Source organism: Saccopteryx leptura, chromosome 8, assembly GCF_036850995.1.
Source record: "Saccopteryx leptura isolate mSacLep1 chromosome 8, mSacLep1_pri_phased_curated, whole genome shotgun sequence".
NCBI lineage: Eukaryota > Metazoa > Chordata > Mammalia > Chiroptera > Emballonuridae > Saccopteryx > Saccopteryx leptura.
Window position 1 is genome coordinate 49,600,574 of NC_089510.1, and position 17,960 is coordinate 49,618,533.

Sequence of the window (17,960 nt, forward strand, 5' to 3'; positions counted from 1 at the left end):
GTGCAGAGGTTGCCGGTTTGATTCCTGGTCAGGGCACATACAGAAAAATATCAATGTTCCTGTCTCTCTTCCCCACTTCTCTCTTAAAAAATAAAATAAAATAAAGGCCTTGGCTGGTGGCTTAGTGAATAGAGTGTTGGCCCAGCATCCATATAGATGTTTCAGGTTTGATTCCTGGTCAGGGCACACAGGAGAAGTCACCATCTGTGTCTCTCCCTCTCCCCCTTCTTTCCCTCCTCCCCTCCTGCAGCCAGAGGCTCAATTGGTGTGAACGTGGCCCTGAGTGCTAAGGATAGCTCAGTCCAAGCACATCAGCCTCAGGCGCTGAAAATAGCTCAGTACAGGAGCATGGCTCCAGACAGGGTTGCCAGGTGGATCCCAGTCAGGGTGCATGTGGGAGTTTGTCTCACTATTTCTCCTTCTTTCACATTAAAAAAAAGTAAGCCCTGGCCGGTTGGCTCAGCGGTAGAGCGTCGGCCTAGCGTGCGGAGGACCCGGGTTCGATTCCCGGCCAGGGCACATAGGAGAAGCGCCCATTTGCTTCTCCACCCCTCCGCCGCACTTTCCTCTCTGTCTCTCTCTTCCCCTCCCGCAGCCAAGGCTCCACTGGAGCAAAGATGGCCCGGGCGCTGGGCATGGCTCTGTGGCCTCTGCCTCAGGCGCTAGAGTGGCTCTGGTCGCAATATGGCGACGCCCAGGATGGGCAGAGCATCGCCCCCTGGGGGGCAGAGCGCCGCCCCTGGTGGGCGTGCCGGGTGGATCCCGGTCGGGCGCATGCGGGAGTCTGTCTGACTGTCTCTCCCTGTTTCCAGCTTCAGAAAAATGAAAAAAAAAAAAAAAAAAAAAAAAAAAAAAAAGTAAAGAATAAAAAATAAAATAAAATAAAGGCTTCTGGATCATTTCTCCTTGCCAATGAATATGTGCTTTAGCTTCTGCTAGGGTGTTAGAATAAAAATAGATTACTTTAATCCAATCAGTGACTGATCTATCTGATTAAGGGTTGGATTTCAATATTTTCTAAGATCAAGTCTATTTCTGGGCTAAATCTTCAGACATAGTCTTTCTAGAATCCCAAATGAAAACTTAGGGTGTTTGTATTAGTCAGGATCCCCCAGAGAAACAGGACCAATATTTTATATATAAATAAAAGATATTATTATAAGGTTTTGGCTGATATAAGTATGGAGGCTGAAAAGTCCCATGATCTGCAAGCTGCAGAACCAACGATGGTGTAGTTCAAAGGCCTCACAGCCAGACAGCTGATTGTAGAGATGCTCGTCTGAATCTGAAGGCCTGAGACCAAGAGCACCGAGGGCAGGAGAAAATCAACGTCCTCGCTCAACAGTGAGGCAGAGAAATTTCAACCTTCCTTTGCCTTTTTGCTCTATTCAAGCCCTCAACAGACTGGATCATGTCCACACACATTGGGGAGGGCCAACTGCTTTACTCAGCTCACCAATTCAGATGCTAATCTCTTCCAGAAACACTGTCACAGATACACCTAGAAATTACGTTTGACCAGATGTCTTGGTATACCATGGCACACTCAAGATAACACATAAAATTAACCATCACAGTTTTTCAGGCCTTTTCACCTTGGTGGACCCTCCAATTTCTATCTCTCCGCCACAATAAAACTGTAAGTAGCTCTGATTAGCTTCCTGGCTATTTAGCACTTGCTTTCTCTTTGGCTTTCTTACCTCTTGAATTGTACTACTTATAAATTATTGAATGACTTGGAAAGGAAATTGCTCAGATTATTGGGCTGATTTCTCTGTGCCCCCTTTCATTCCATAATCATGACCTCTCCTGTTCTGACTCATTTAGTACCCTTCAATTCCTTTCTTTCTCCTCCCCCTCCCAACCCAATCAGAATATTCTGTCTAGCTTTTCTGACTCTTAGCAGGTGCATTTTGCTTGGGTTGTCAGCTTCTCCTCAGGTGCTACTTAAAAAATGGTAACTATCTCAAGGGAAAAAGTAACCTAGAATGTGGGACGCTCGAGTTTCTGTTCTTTTTGAGGTCTCAGCCATCTTACAAGGTCTTTTATGCCTTCAAATAGATTTTTAAAACGTAGTTTTTATGGATGTCCCTTATGGGAGCAATGGTCTACAATTGGGTTGCCCATTATAGACAAAAGCAGATGTTTAATGTCTTGTAATATATTTAACCTTAAAATATTTTTACTGCCTGACTGGGTGGTGGCACAGTGGATAGAACGTCGGACTGGGATGCAGAAGGACCCAGGTTCGAGACCCCGAGGTCACCGGCTTGAGCGTGGGCTCATCTGGTTTGAGCAAAAAAAAAAAAAAAAAGCTCACCAGCTTGGACCCAAGGTCGCTGGCTCGAGCAAGGGGTTACTCAGTCTGCTAAAGGCCCGCAGTCAAGGCACATATGAGAAAGCAATCAATGAACAACTAAGGTGTTGCAATGCGCAATGAAAAAAAACTAATGATTGATGCTTCTCATCTCTCCGTTCCTGTATGGATGTCCCTGTCTATCCCTCTCTCTGACTATTTCTCTGTCTCTGAAGAAAAAAAATATATTTTTACTGACAAAACCAAACTCTTCAAAGATAATCTTTATAGACACAAATGACAGTGCAATCAGAATAAGAAATAACTATCCTTACTATTAACTGTGACACCAATTAAGATACATTATAGAATCCCTAAGTTATAAAAGACAAGCCTATTACAGGGACTGGTTACTACAATCATTACTAGTCAGTGCATATTTGAAAATGAGAAGTTAATGTAAAGCTATGTATTAACACAAAAGCTAATGCTTATTCTGCATGTTTATACATGTTCAAACTATAAAGTTTCTCCTTAGAAATCAATTGCAATAATTTCTATTTTCATTTTCTTTTTTCCTTTAGTTTCTAATCTAGGACATAGAAATCCACTTCAAAGCTACTGAGTAAAAATTGCAGCATGTGTCATAGAAGACATCAAAATGTCTGCCACAGAACTTCATAATTTCTTTCCCTCTGCTTAGCTAATGTTTGTATTCTGAACACAGATGAACAATTATGTTTCTAATGTGGCTTAGAGATCACAGATTTCCATAAAATGCCTACGAGTTCATAGGCTCACTGGTCACACAGCAGTCTTTAGCTGAAGATTTTAAAATCTCATTTACTTCTTGCTGTTTTGTCTCTTTATTTTTTATATTTCACTTGTTTATACTCACCAGCTTCCCTTACAGCTTCTCTGATGTGTTCTCCCACCCTGGGGTGCCAGGGAGTCCCACTCCTCCCTAGTCTGGGGGACTAGACTCAAGTTTTACATCCAAACAAGAGAAAAACTAAATATGAAAGCCAAGTAGTCCTGAGAAGCTCACTCCTAATACCAGGTTTGTTAAAATCATTTGTTTAAAAATGTCTGCATCTGTTGCTTGGCACTGATCCTTAAGCTTCAAGACTCCCACCTTCTTAACTAATTGTCCTCATGTCAAGTCATCAGTTGTAGTTGATTGACTATACACTAATAAAAGTCCCTAAATCTCAAACTCTTCGAAATACAGGGATAACACTGAGATGGAAATGAAGAACTTTTCTCACTCCAACTATTACAGAAAGGGCATAACAAAAAACTAGCAGATAATGATGTTGTGAGAAAGCATTGTAATAGCCTATTTTCTCTGATCACCCCCCTACCCAGCCTCCACAATGATCACACTGCTCCTGTTACAGATGAAAACCATCTATAATTCCAAAGCATGGAATAAATGAGCAAGGGGAATTGTAAACAGTCTGGCCAACCAGAAGCAATAGAGACACAATACAACCAAGATACTCAGACCCAGCTCCCCACTGGGCTGATATAATCCAACCTTGGCAAGGATGAGTTCTCACCGCAGGGCTCTCCCGCCTAAATATGCAGGCTACCCTGGAGAGAGGCAGTGGGAGAGGAGAGAGACAAAAGTAGAGAGGAAAATAACTGCTGTAGGGGAGACTCACAGTGAGAATTAAAATTATGAGCATTCCCATTGACCTAGAAATGCCAATTATGTGCATCTTCCTGTGAAAATAAAAACCAAAGTGTAAGGATAAATGTCGAATGTTTATTGTGGCATAATTTGTAGCTTTAAAAAAAACTGGAGGAAAACCCGTAATATCTATCAACACAGAAAAAATGGGAAAAATTATGGAACTTCCTACAAAAAAATATTAGGTAGCTATTAAAAAGAATAAATTGAATTAATTAAATGTATATATCTAGAATGATGTACATAATATATTAAATCAAATGAAACAAATAATGGAGTAACTGGTATTACATGACTCATCTATATATGAAATAAAAAATAATTATATGTTTGTTTAAACATAGAAAAGGAATGAAGAAATTCACATTGAAAATTTAATAGTGGTTTTGTCAGGAAGATGGAAGGGAAGGAGGTAGAGATTAATAATATTTTTTCTTTAAGTTTGCTACAATGCATGTATATTATTTTTATAATTTAAAATGTAATGAATTTAAGATATAAAAATGATTTGAAACTTTAATAATTACAAATAACATTACAAGTAATGCCAGACCCCAGAGTTCAGTGAGATGAATAGTTCTCTGGCATTTGCTTTAAATTGATTCTGGTGGGTAGAGGTAAATAACTTCTGCTCTGGGAGAAAGGCCTCACCTTGGGTCCCTCACCGGAAGCCAATTAAAGCACAGACTTGACAGCGCCTCTGGAAAAGGCTGGGGGTTGTGAAATGAAAACGACATATGCCTCTCCAAGCTGCAGAGCTTCCCAAGGGGCCTCCTGAATCAGTGAGCAGCCAGCAGAGACATGGATGAGAACAGCCTGATATCAAAATTACTAAACTTCAGAACCACCCTTATTCAGAACTGTCTGAAATGTGAATGAAGTCCTACAACTAAGGGATTTAAAACAGCTACATCAAGATTGGGAGGAGGGGCAAAGATGCAGAACAGGCTGGTTCCACACCCAGGTGTGACAGATAAAAATTGGGAGGGATATCTTGGCTGCAGAGGCTCCCCCTGAGGAATGACAGGTCCTAGCCTCACACAAGCCCCCCCCCCCCCCAGCCCAGGGTTTCAATGCCAGAAATAGAAGTCGCCATAACTTCTAGCTGTAAAAACCAACAGGGATTGCGGCTGAGGGAGAAGGAGAGCTACTGGAGTTCCAGGCAGTTCCTCTTAAAGGGCCCACATGTAGATTTACTGCACTTACTTGCTTTGAGCTCTAACACTGGGAGGGCAGCTTGAAGGGCTCTGGAGACATATGGGAAGAAACTGAATTGTCTGGCATCAAGTTGAGAGCTGGGGGGCAGTTTTCTCCTAGACAGAGGGGTTGGCAGAGGCCACTGTTCCTTTGATGAGCCCTCCCCCACAGAGTTGGCAGTCAGGCGCCATATCTGAGACTCCACTAATCTAGTTCACACTGTTTGACCCCTTTTCCCCAGTTATTCTGATGTTCCCAACCCACCCAACTTTCAAGCCCACCCAAAATGTTTCCAGTGGCTTTTCCATACAAATGTCCTGTCTTGGATCATGCTTCAGATTTTCCTAAAATCTCTCAAACAAGCAGCATCTGACCTTAGCTTGCTCAGTACCTCTTGCTAAGTGGCCCCAGGCCCAGCGCTAGCAGCAGCTGGCCTTGAATTGCAGCTTGGCCTCACTTGAGCACCTACAAGCCCATAATAAGTAGCAGCCATCTGCAGACCACTTTGTAGTTCATGCTGCGTGGCCACAGGCAGAACACAGGTGGAAACTGACCTTGGCCTGTACCTAATGGGAAGCACCAGAGCCAGCACACCAAGTGGACAGCTTCAGACCGCATCAAAACACTACCACCCAATCACCTCCACAAGCAACATACTCAAGGGACAGACTCAGCGGGCAGCAGAGTCCTGCTGAAGTAAGTCCTGCATTGTGGGGTGGGCTCTTGCACAGCTGATCCTCCACCATGGTCAGAGGTCAGTGGTCAGTGGTTACAGCCAGCTGGCCTTGGGGTAAATCCTTCCAATTTAAGTGCCAACAGCAATCAAAGATCAACTACAAGAGGAAGGTGTACATACCTCAAGTGCCCAGCTTGGGTGATTGGAAAGGCTGTACACTGAACCCTACAGAACACCTACTACATTAGGCCACTCCAATAAGCCTGGGAGATGTAGCACTCTGCCTAATACATCGAAACAAACACAGGGAGAGTGCCAAAATGAGAAGACAAAGAAATATGTCCCGAATGAAAGAACAGAACAAAATTCCAGAAAAAGAACTAAACAAAATAGAGACAAGCAATCTACTAGATGCAGTTCATAACACTGGTTATAAAGATGCTCAATGAATTAGTGAGAACCTCAACAGCATAAAAAACAGGTCAGTCAGAAATAAAGAATATACTAACTGAAAAGAATAATTTACAGGAAATCAAGATTAAGCCAAGAATCAAATCAGAGATTTTAAATATAAGGAAGCAAAAAACACCCAATCAGAATGGCAAAAAGGAAAAAATAATCCAAAAAATGAGGCCAGTGTAAGGAGCTTCTGAGACTTTAAGCATACAAACATTCACATCATGGGGAAGCCAGAAAAAGAAGAGAAAGAGCAAGAAATTGAAAACCTCTTTGAAAAAATAATGACAGAAAACTTCCCTGACTTGGTGAAGGAAATAGACATACAAGTCCAGGAAGTACAGAGAGTTCCAAACAAGTTGAACCCAAAGAGTCCCACCCCAAGACACATCATAATTAAAATGCAAAAGGTAAAAGATAAAAATTGAATCTTAAAAGCAGTAAGAGAATAGCAGGTAGTTACTTACAAGGGAGCTCCCATGAGACTGTCAGAAGATTTCTCAACAGAAACTTTGGGGGCCAGAAGGGAGAGGCAAGAAGTAGTCAGTGATGAAAAGCAAAGACCTACACCCAAGATTACTCTACTTAGCAAAGCGATCATTTTTAATCAAAGGACAGATAAAAAGCTTCATAGACAAGAATAAGCTAAAGAGTTCATCACCACCAAACTGGTATGATAAGAAATTTTAAAGGATCTTCTTTAAGAGGAAGAAAATAAAGATTAAAAATATGAAAAGGAAAGTGGCAATAAATACATATCTATCAATAATTGAATCTAAAAAACAAAGTAAATAAACAAGCAGAAGAGAAACAGACTCATAGATACAGAGAACATTTTAGCATTTTCCAGATGGGAGGAGGGTTGGAGGATGGGTGAAAAAGTGAAGGAATTAATAATGGATTGATTGTTATAGAAGAATCATGGGGATGTAAAGTACAGCATAGGGAATATAGTCAATAATATTCTAATAATTATGTATGGTGTCAGATGGGTATGAGATTTATGGGGATGATCACTTAGTAAGTTATGTAAATTCTAATCACTGGGGTGTTCCGGTACATCTGAAACTAATACAACAATGTACATCAACTATAACTGAAAAATTAAAAATGATTAAGTAAAAAAGTACAAGCTTTTGTCTGGGAAAATCCCAACACTCCAACTTTTGACAGCCTTTGTTGGCTCCTGTTCCACACTTCAGAGTTGAGATGCACAAGGCAGGTGTAGCTGCTGCAGAAATAAAAGTTAAACTCTGTGGGAAGAATGCTTACACCCGGGTTTGAAGTGCTCTGTGTTAGTACTTTGTTGGAAGATTCACTGAGTACCACTGGAAGCTAGCTGTGGGTCCTCTAGATGTCATCTACAGGCTAGCAGTAAGGTCTTGAAAGTGTGACACTTGGCTTAATGTTTGCAATTGGTTTCATGCTAATGGAAACTTCCAGATCTTCTGGAGGGCAATAGGTATATGACATTCAATAATAATAAAAAATAATATGCAGAAACTATCTGTCCAATTCTCCCAACACCATTTATTAAATAGACTCTTAACCCCATTGCATGTTCTTGCCTCCTTTGTCAAATATTGACCCTATATGTGTGGGTTTATTTTTGTGCTATTTTGTTCCATTACTCTATACATCTGTTTTCACCATCTTACACCATACAGATGAAAAAGCTCAAAATGTTTTGTTTTTTGTTTGTTTGTGTTTTTAGCAAGAGAGAGAAAGGCAAGGATAGACAGAGAGAGAGATGAGAAGCATCAATTCATTGTTGCAGTACTTTAGTTGTTTATTGATTTCTTTCTCATATGTGCCTTGCCCAAGGGTGGGGAGGCTCTGGCAAAGCCAGAGACTCTCTTGCTCAAGCCAGCAATCTTGGGCTTGAAGCCTATGACCTTTGGGCTCAAGCCAGTGACCAGGGAGTCATGTCTATGATTCCATGATCAAGCTGGCGACCCTGTGCTCAAGCTGGTGAGCCTGCACTCAAGCTGGATGAGCCTGCGCTCAAGCAGGCGACCTTGGGGTTTTGAACCCAGTCCAACACTCTGTGCACTGTGCCACCACTGAGCACCACCTTGTGCTAGCTCAAAATGTATTAAAGACTTAAATGTTAGACTCAATACCATAAAAATCCTAAAAGAAAACATAGGCAATGAAATCTTGGACGTTTCTCATAGTGATATTTTTTTTTCTGATATATCTTTTTGGGCAAGGGAAACAAAAGAAGAATAAACAAATGGGACTAGATCAAACTAAAATGCTTTTGCACAGCAAAGGAAACCATCAACTAAATGAAAAGACAACCCACTGAATGGGAGAACATATTCGCCAAAGATGCATCTGATAAGAGGTTAATATCCAAAATTTAATTTTTAAAAAGTCATACAACTCAACATCAAGAAAGAAAGAAAGAGAGAGAGAGAGAGAGAAAGAAAGAAAGAGAGAGAGAGAGAGAGGAAGGAAAGAAGGAAGGAAGGAAGGAAGGAAGGGAGGGAGGGAGGGAGGGAGGGAGGAAGGAAGGAAGGAAGGAAGGAAGGAAGGAAGGAAGGAAGGAAGGAAGGAAGGAAGGAAGGAAGGAAGGAAGGGCGAGCACACAACACAACATACAGATGACATATTATAAAATTGTACACCTGAAACCTGTATAATTTTATTAACCAATATATCCCAATAAATTAAATAAAAATTAAAAAATTTGATATTAAAAACAGTAATGTAAAAAACTGGCACCTTGTGAAGAATAACTTTTTAAATCATTCATTCATCATCTTCCAACATCTTTTTTTCTTCCTGTACAATCTTACACTCCTGGACCCATGCTTCTTCTGTCTTCCTACTTAACCTCTTTAGATTTTATTTTACTTGACATCTTCTTGATTACCACAGAAATGCTTGCTATAACAAACATGGACAATATGAAAAGTTTAAAGAGAAAAGTAATCATTTGTAATCCCACCGCTGGTAATATTTTGGAATAGCTTCTTCTTGTCTTTAGACTTACCTTTTTAAGTAAGTCTGCATTTGTTTAGCTTCGCAACTGCAGCTGAATGTCTGCCATATATACCCAATATGAGGAATGAGTGTGAGAAAATGCGTGGCAGTGTGCAAGGAGTTGGTACAGCACATCACTGCAGTTAGCTATGTGGCTCCGGCATGGCTACAGACTCTGGGGTGTCAGGCCTACAGTAATATTCCTCGGCCTGACAGTGACAGCAGCCTTCATGACTCAGCTCTTCTTTTCTCCTCTCAGCTGCCTTGGAAGTCAGAAGGTCAAGTTTCCTATGGGTCCTTGTTTGATCTTCTTTCATCCAGTTTTTCACTTGCAGATAATTGGGTCCACAGGATCCCAGTAGGTCACTGCTCTCTACCCTTTTCTGTCTCAGGCAGTTTATTTTTCCTGCTTCCTCCTTACTTGAAATTCTGAGTTTATCCTAACAACATCCAAAAGCAGCCATCCATCACCAGCCTTGGCACAATCACAGAATCCTCGAAGTGTCCATTTGGAAAAGGCACGCAGTTGAGCATGCGTTCTGTTCATCTGTTTGGAGGAAATGCTATAGCTAACATGGCCCCTGGGAGACTCCACATTACACAGAAAATGAGGACTATCCTGGATTACAGCCAAGAAGGGCCATGCTAGTCTGAAGTCTTGTCAGACCAATACGTGAGGCTTTCACCAAACCTTCGGTCCGGATCATAGCTTCAGGCCCTTACTATTTCCCTAGTTAAGGTACTTGCTTCTCCAGGTCTTCCCAGTTGCCCTGGGAAAATCAACATGGAGAGCTGGCAGTACCAACTAACAGTTTGACATTCCAGCTTAGACATATGGCAAAGGGAAGGCCAAGAGTATTCTTTCCTGGGTATTCCCACTCGTTCTAGAATAGGTCCCCAGCCAAGAGAGTAATTCCGACCAGCAGAGCCCTGGGCAAATCATCAGGTTTCTCTTAGGGGCTTTCCCATGCCCTTTCCAGTCCTCACACTAAGAAATCCCTTTTCCCCGTCAGAACTCCGTTCTTTCTGGCTAATCTATATACATGCAAAGCTCTTCACTGCAGCACTGAAGACTGACTTCCCCAGAGCCATCACTTCCACAATTATCTCTTCTGTATTACAAACATCATGAAGTATAGATGATGATAGGCTTAACACCCCTCCCAACTCCCTCCCTCTTTTCATTATAAGGTAAAAAAATAAATATCCTGGGGCACTTCTGGATAGGCACCTACAATACACAAAGAGAACACATGTGGAAGGTGGCTGGGCAGTCCTCTCTATGGGTTATCAATCTGCATGACCTTAACCCTCTCTAGTCACAGCCCAGGAGCCTGGTCAACGCAACTCTGAATTCTGCAGGGATGGTCTCCCAGCCTTATCGCTTAGTCCTCTATTGTTTAACAAGCTACATCTGAACTCTACTGACCCAGGTGATAGAGGGGTACTTACCCTCTTAACTCCCTCCACTGAGGCTAAGTGGCCATGAAAGGGATTGGAGGATGCAGCATACTGCCTATGAATGCAGGTTGACCTGGAGCATTCTGAGTCACATACGGGATGCTGTCACATACAGTGGCTGGCTAGATCTGTTTCTGGTCAATTCCAGGAGTATACTGAATGAATCTGGATTCCCCCCTTCCTTATTTACCTACTTTAGAGTAGGCTGTACAAAGTCTCTAGACTAGACTGGACACAGAAAAATATTCTGAAAGTCCCTAGGACATAAACAGACCTCAGGCCTTGCCTGAGCTGGATGCCCTTCCCAAGAATTGCTTAAAATCTGACCCAGTCTCTGGTCAAAGTTACATGGTTCCCTATGTTTTCTGTTAGCAGAGATATCCCTACAACAAACATACTAAAGTCCACACTCTTGTGTCCCTAACAAGCTGGCCTGACCGTCCCCACCTCTTCACCTGTTCAAGCCACACCAGCATTTTGACTATGACTCAAATATTTGCTCAGGTATTCTGTCTTTCAGGAAATGCCCTTCTACACTACAGCTGCCAGTCAAAGAGCCACACCTCCTTCACAACTTAACTCAGAAGGAATCTCTCCCTTCTAGGAAAAGAACAATTCATCTTGAAATAGCTAGCTCTCTACCCCCCACTTAGAAACCCTGGGTCCCCTCCAATCCTTCCCCCATCTTTTCATAGCAGGTGTGATAATTTATTCATAGCACTCAGCATAATTGTCTTGTATAGACCTTGTCTATATCAGTATAAAAAATGTGTCTTTTACAAGGCTGACTCCTTCATTTTTCTATGAATGCATCCTATTTTAATTCATCTCTCCTCATTTTAACAAGTTCTTTTCCACCATCCTCTCTTCACACCTTTAGGAATACAATATAAACAGGCCCTTCTTTTCGCAATCCATTCCATCAGCACATGCAGTCTTTCTCCTGAGCCAGACACTATTAAAGCACATTCTTCTGTGTGCTCCTTCTTCCCCATGCCTAGAAGGCACAGTGCTTTGAAAGGTGGGGTTCAAAAACACGGATATTCTTTAGCCATATCAGCTGCCTCTGTCTGGGTACTTCATGATTATGACAAGCATCTCAGAAAATGCCTTGAGAAGTCTAGATGGAAACCAGTGCTCCATGGAAACACATAAATATTTTATAAGGCTCTGAACAAGACTCTTACTTATAAATATTTAAACTTGAAGGCATAATGCTCAGTGGCTGATAAGAGTCAACTTGTCCAGGGGAGAGGAGCCGAGAGGAGGAGGGGACTACAACAGCAAGCAGGCTTCTACAGAGTCTCTTTTAAGGATCTAAGAACACTGACAGTGCACCTGAAGGCTCCCAGATTTGCATGGATACTCATTTTCTAGAGTAGGAGGCAGGTCAGCGCCCGGTGGAGCTCTCTAGGGAAGGTACTTGCTGGAGTTCCCTTGGGTCGCAGCCCCCCTAACCTTGCTATACTTCTCTCAGCACTGGAGCACAAAGGCAAATTTTCAAAGAAAATGCACAGGACTCAAAACGAGGCAGCCCCTGTAAGAATGTTCATGGTAGCATTATTCAAAATAGCTCCCAGATGGAAACAAAATAGCCCCCAAATATAATGAATAAACACATGGTCAACCTTCATTTGATGGAATGCTATCTTGGAATGAAAAGAAAAGAACAACTGATATACTCAACAATATGGATGAATCGCAAAGATACTATGTTGAGCAAAAAGAAGCCAGACACAACTGTACATACCGTGTGAATTCATTTATACGATGTCCAGGAACGTAACACTAATGTACGATAACAGAAATCATTAAAAAGTTGCTTCTAGCTGGTGGTAGTGACTAGAAAAAGGGGGCATACTGAAATTTATGAGATTGAAACTTCTAACATCTTGTTTGGAAAGTAAATTTGTCAAAACTGGCGCAGCTCTGGCACAGGACTCAGCTTAGCAATGCTGTGAGGATAAAAGAGGCCACTGATCTCCAGGACATCATTTTCTTGTAAAATATTGATTGACTTGAATTACAAAAAAGGACTTCTAGTATTTTACTAAGGGTTCTGCAACCCTTATAGGAGTCAATGCCTTATTTGTGTCACTTATCTAATTAATTCAACAATTCTTTATTAATTGCTTACAATATGCCAAACTGGAGCACAGCCATGGATACAACAAAATTTCTTATCTTTATGGAGCTTATATTCAAGTGGGGGACACACAGACAATTAACAAAGAAACATATACTACAGAATGCCAAGTAATGGTAAGTGCAATAAAGAAATAGAGCAGGGTCTGAGGACAGGGAGTGACAAAGGGCTGTTTTGGATCAGGTGGTGAGGAAAGGCCTGATCGAAGAGGTCACATTTAAAAGAGACCTTAATTGAGAAACGAAGCAAGTATATTAGGGAATAGTGTTCAGACAGAGGGAAGAGAAAGGGAGGAGAGAGTGACAGCACATGAGATCAGACAGGCCAGATCAAACAGGGTTTTCATAAGCCCCGGATTTCAAAGTGAGAAGGGAGTCATTGAAGAGTGTTAAGCAGGGGAGTGATATAATTTAACGGTGTTTTAAGAATGGGAAAAAGAAAGCAATTAAGAAGATTCTTAGGGAATAGTCAAAAGAATAGTTCCTTATTTCTTAACCATCTTTTAATACAAGTTCCATCCCAGGCCAGATCATGTATGCCTGGATTCCAAACTCTGATTTTTATTAACAAGTTTATGTCTCAAGAGAGTTATAAGTTTATAAAATAAAATAAAAAGAGGAAGGATACTTTTTATATGTCTGAAATTATTCATAAATTGTAGAGACAAAAGAGGTAGGGATTTGAATACTTTATCAGGCAAAAGTTATCAGCAACTCGGTGTGAATGTGGTGGTTCTCAGCACCTATCTGGCAAGTGAAGGCTCTGATTTTTAACTAAAGGTAGAATATGCCTTTCAGCTTTCAAGTCAAACTTCTCTGCCCAACACTGTTCTATGTTCCATGGTCTCCATGGCACGTCAGAACCTCCTTGCTCCTTTCCTCTCTCCCCTTGCCCCCAATTAATTCTTGAAAACCTATAAAAGAATGGATTAAAATGTGAATAGGAGAACAGTTTTCGGAGAAGTCCTTATATGCCTCCAACCCCATCTGGAAGTGCCCTTAGGACCTAAGGACCTAAGGCTTAGGTCAAACAACAACTACAACAACAACAATAAAATATAAAACCCTCAGCAAGAAATAAACTGTTAAAGCACCTACTGTCCTTCCTAGAGAATTTCTTCCCCTCCATCATTACTCTCCCACTCTTCAGAGAGCTTTCTAGGCTGGGAGTCAGTGGTTCACACCACCAGCGCTCTGGGTCTCCCCCGGACCACAATTCTGCTTTCATGAGTTCTCTAACCGCCCAGGCTACCATAACTCTGCCTGGGACCAGGCTCAATTCTAGACTTTATTGAGGAACAGGGAGACACTAAAAGCTGGTTGATGGTAGAAGAGAAGGGGGGAACACAGGCAGCACTCCAGAGATTGCAGTGGCCCTGAAGTGGAATTAGGCTGGCAAAATGGGGACCAGACCACCGCCTCCCCAAGAGATCCCTAACTCAAGCAAAACCTGCCAAGGCATTTTATTCTCCAGACTCAAACTGCCTTACACTTTTTACAATCATTCCCTCAGTTATTTATCTGCACACCCGTTTGCTCCACTGCAGCAAAGAAAGAAGCTACTATCTTGCAAGTCTGGCTGCTGGCCGGCCTTCAGGGAAGCCTTCTATGCTGCATTTTGCCACTGATGGAGAAAACTTCATTTTCCTCTGCAGGCCTTGCTGCCTAATACATCCATCTTTTAATTCCCACCTGCAAATCTTTCATTTTTGCACAGGGATGCAATAATTTAATATTATTCTTCATATTCTGGTTTAAAGGACTACACCAGGAAAGCCATTTCATCATAGGGTAGGCTATAATTTCCCTATTAGTCATGCAGGCACTTACCTAGGAAACCAACAAAGGGAAGAGTAAGAGCATCATGCCACGACTTCTCTTCCCACAGATTTCTATTCAGAAAGGTTAACAACAGAACTCGATTCTACAGAGAAACCTCAAGGTCGAATTCTGCAGTAGCGCATGTATACCTAGACACACTTCATTCAAACAACCGAGTTCTAACAAGTGGTCCCTAGTTTCCGAGAGAGCTAAGTTGGAAACGATTGCTTGCCAGCATATAAGGATGCGGCAGCTCCCGGGCGACTCTCCTCAGCTCAGAACGAGGCAGTTCGAACAGGACGCAGGGCAATAAAACTTTCTACAGTGAGGACTCCACAGTCCGGGAGAGGGAGCCCATCCTATCTGCGGTGGGGACAAGTTCAAAGGTGCGCTGCTCACCTCACCGGGTCCTCGACCACTGAGAAGCGTCAAGTCCACGCTGCCCGGGTCTCTCGCGGGATCGCGGAGCTGGAAGGGACCGGCAGGGGTGTGGGCAGGACCAGAGCCGGGAGCCGCGCCCATCGCCGCGCCGGCAGCGGGGCGTGGAGGTGGCGGGACGGCGGGACGGCGGCGCCGGCCTCTGCGGTCCGCGCGAGCGTGCGGTGCCCGGCGCGGAAGCCTCCGGCGGGTCCCAGGCGGGGCCGCGCCTCCCGCCTCTCCGCTGGCTCCTCCCCGCGTGGCGCTGCGGGCCGGGCGCTCACCCGAGGACCGCTGGCACAACCTGCACAACGCCGGGCCCGCGGACCGACGCGCCGGACTCTCATCCAAGCGCGCGCTTCCTTTTCCTCGCCCCGCCGCGGAGTCCCCCGCTTCCAGGCACCCTGCTCAGACCCTCCTGCGCCTCCAGCCCGAGGCTGCCCCCGCAGCTGGCCTTGAGGCTGGGGAGCCTCGACTGGGGTTTCCAGCAGGCCTGTAACAATACTGGAGGATTCCATGCAAATGTTCAGTTTTTTATTTCTGTGGTGGAATTACTAATTCGTTTTCTTACTTAATACTGTCTTGAGTTTTCCAAATTATTTACGTTGAGTTTGTGCTTTTATACTCAGAAAGACAAGAAAGATACTTTTCCCAGAAATGCGTCACAGGAAGCCACAAATAAGATGTCCACCCATTAAAAAAATATGTGAGCCCTGGCCGGTTGGCTCAGCGGTAGAGCGTCGGCCTGGCGTGCAGGGGACCCGGGTTCGATTCCCGGCCAGGGCACATAGGAGAAGCGCCCATTTGCTTCTCCACCCCCACCCCCTCCTTCCTCTCTGTCTCTTTCTTCCCCTCCCACAGCCAAGGCTCCACTGGAGCAAAGATGGCCCGGGCGCTGGGGATGGCTCCTTGGCCTCTGCCCCAGGCGCTAGAGTGGCTCTGGTCGCGGCAGAGCGACGCCCGGGAGGGGCAGAGCATCGCTCCCTGGTGGGCAGAGCGTCGCCCCTGGTGGGCGTGCCAGGTAGATCCCGGTCGGGTGCATGCGGGACTCTGACTGTTTCTCCCCGTTTCCAGCTTCAGAAAAATACAAATATATATATATATATATATATGTGAGAGCCTTGTTTAAGACACTCTGAAGAAGTCATAGGGTGAAAGATCTGGAAAGGGTCTTGAGAACCTATTTAGGTTTTTGGTATTTTCATTTGTTTTATGCTGGTTGGGTAATCACATTTTTACTACCGTCTTGAGGAAACTCTTGGCTGGCGAGGGGGGAGGGAGGAAAGTGAGGAGAGGGCACTCTCACTCCAACAGGACAGTAGTGATATTAGATGTCTTGGGCACGATGTTATCCAAAATAATTCTTCTCACAGAAATGTTCAACAAAGGGAAAAAATAAGAGGAAGAAAGAGGGATAGCCAAGGATTTCATCAAGGCAGTCAGCAGAAAGCTGGATTTCCCAAGAGCAAGAAGAATGTCCACGATTTTACCCAGGACTCTGCAGAATTCTCATTCTCTACAGCCAGGCTTTTTCATTTGGATCGTGCAGAAACTGAGGGCTGGGGGTACGGTGGGGGTTGTTCTAGTAAAGAAAGTGTAAGGCCAGTAGCAGTGGCTACCATCACAGCCGCCAGGCTTTTGCAGGTAAGCATTTGGTCCGGACAGACAGTAATGAAACAACAGAGCCAAGAACTTGGTGGGCCATTTTCCTTTATTCTAGACCCGTGATGGTGAACCTTTTTATAAAAACCGCCACTTTTGCAGCGCTGGCCTACCATGACAGCTGGAACTCCCACTAGTGGGCGGGAGGGACCAGGTTGACCAGCACTGCAAAAGTGGGCGGTTTTTATAAAAAGGTTCGCCATCACGGTTCTAGACTCATACCGGCCAATGAGTAAAATCCAACACATGGGCACCAAAACCCATTCTTTCTGATTTTCCTAGAATCAAAAGCCTCACTAGCCTCAGTCCCCTCTGCAAGCCTCCATCTTGCTTGCTTGCCTCCTCTACGTGGTCTCTCTCCCTCCAACAACATGCTCTCCTCTCCCCTAAAATGCCTCCTAGCTCCGGCTTTTAAAACCTTTCAGCAGGACAATCCCCTCCTCCAGCCTACATTAGCATAACCAAGCCCCTTCCTAAGCATGAAGGTAATTAACTGTATCACCTGGCAAAGGCCATTCATGTGGGCAGCGCTATTTTTAATAATCAAAGAGAGCAAAACCAAGTAACAGAAATTTTACAACTTATTTGCCCAACAGAAGGCTTGTGTGTTCATCTGTTTCTTAGGACAGTTGACTTCAGAAACCAGAATCAGACCTTCAGTTCTGTGGTGCTAGATTGGAGATTTGTCCTTCTGATTTCTGTGATTTCCTTCTGACCCCTCAGAATTTCTCTATGGGCTCTTAGTCCACCATTCACGCCATCCCCTGTATATTCTGCAAGATAGTGGAATCATTCTTTGAATGTGGTTCCCACCTCCAATCCCAGTGTTCTCTGTCTCAGGTTGAAGTGTTCCCAACCCCAGTTGCCAGGAACAGAATGTTTCCCATATTCCACCAAGGCCTGCCCTGTTTACCTTAGAAATATTTATGGAATCTTTCTCCTCCTCTGCTTTCCAACATTGTTGCTCCTGTTAGACTTTGATTAACTTATGCTGATTTAATAGTTTCATTACTAGTTTCCTTACCTCCTGTCTCTTCCCATTCCCAACACACCCCTAAGAATGTTCCTCTGCTGTTAAAACAAAACATTCCCTCTTTCCCCTGCACACAATCCTATGGAGCTCCCCTCTGCAATTAGAATAC

At 43.6% G+C, this 17,960-nt stretch overlaps 1 protein-coding gene across 2 annotated transcripts in view; it reads right to left on the bottom strand.

Annotated features, from left to right (window-relative positions):
- GPR156 (G protein-coupled receptor 156) overlaps positions 1–15,327 on the bottom strand; it is a 107,946-nt gene extending 92,619 nt beyond the window's left edge. Inside the window, exon 1 of one of the 2 annotated variants that reach the window (XM_066347648.1) lies at positions 15,139–15,327. The gene's annotated coding sequence lies outside the window, so the exon portion shown is untranslated. Of the gene's footprint in view, positions 1–10,764; positions 10,864–15,138 lie in introns of those variants that run through there. The other variant, XM_066347650.1, reaches the window with a different exon arrangement.
- Positions 15,328–17,960: the final 2,633 nt, after the last annotated feature.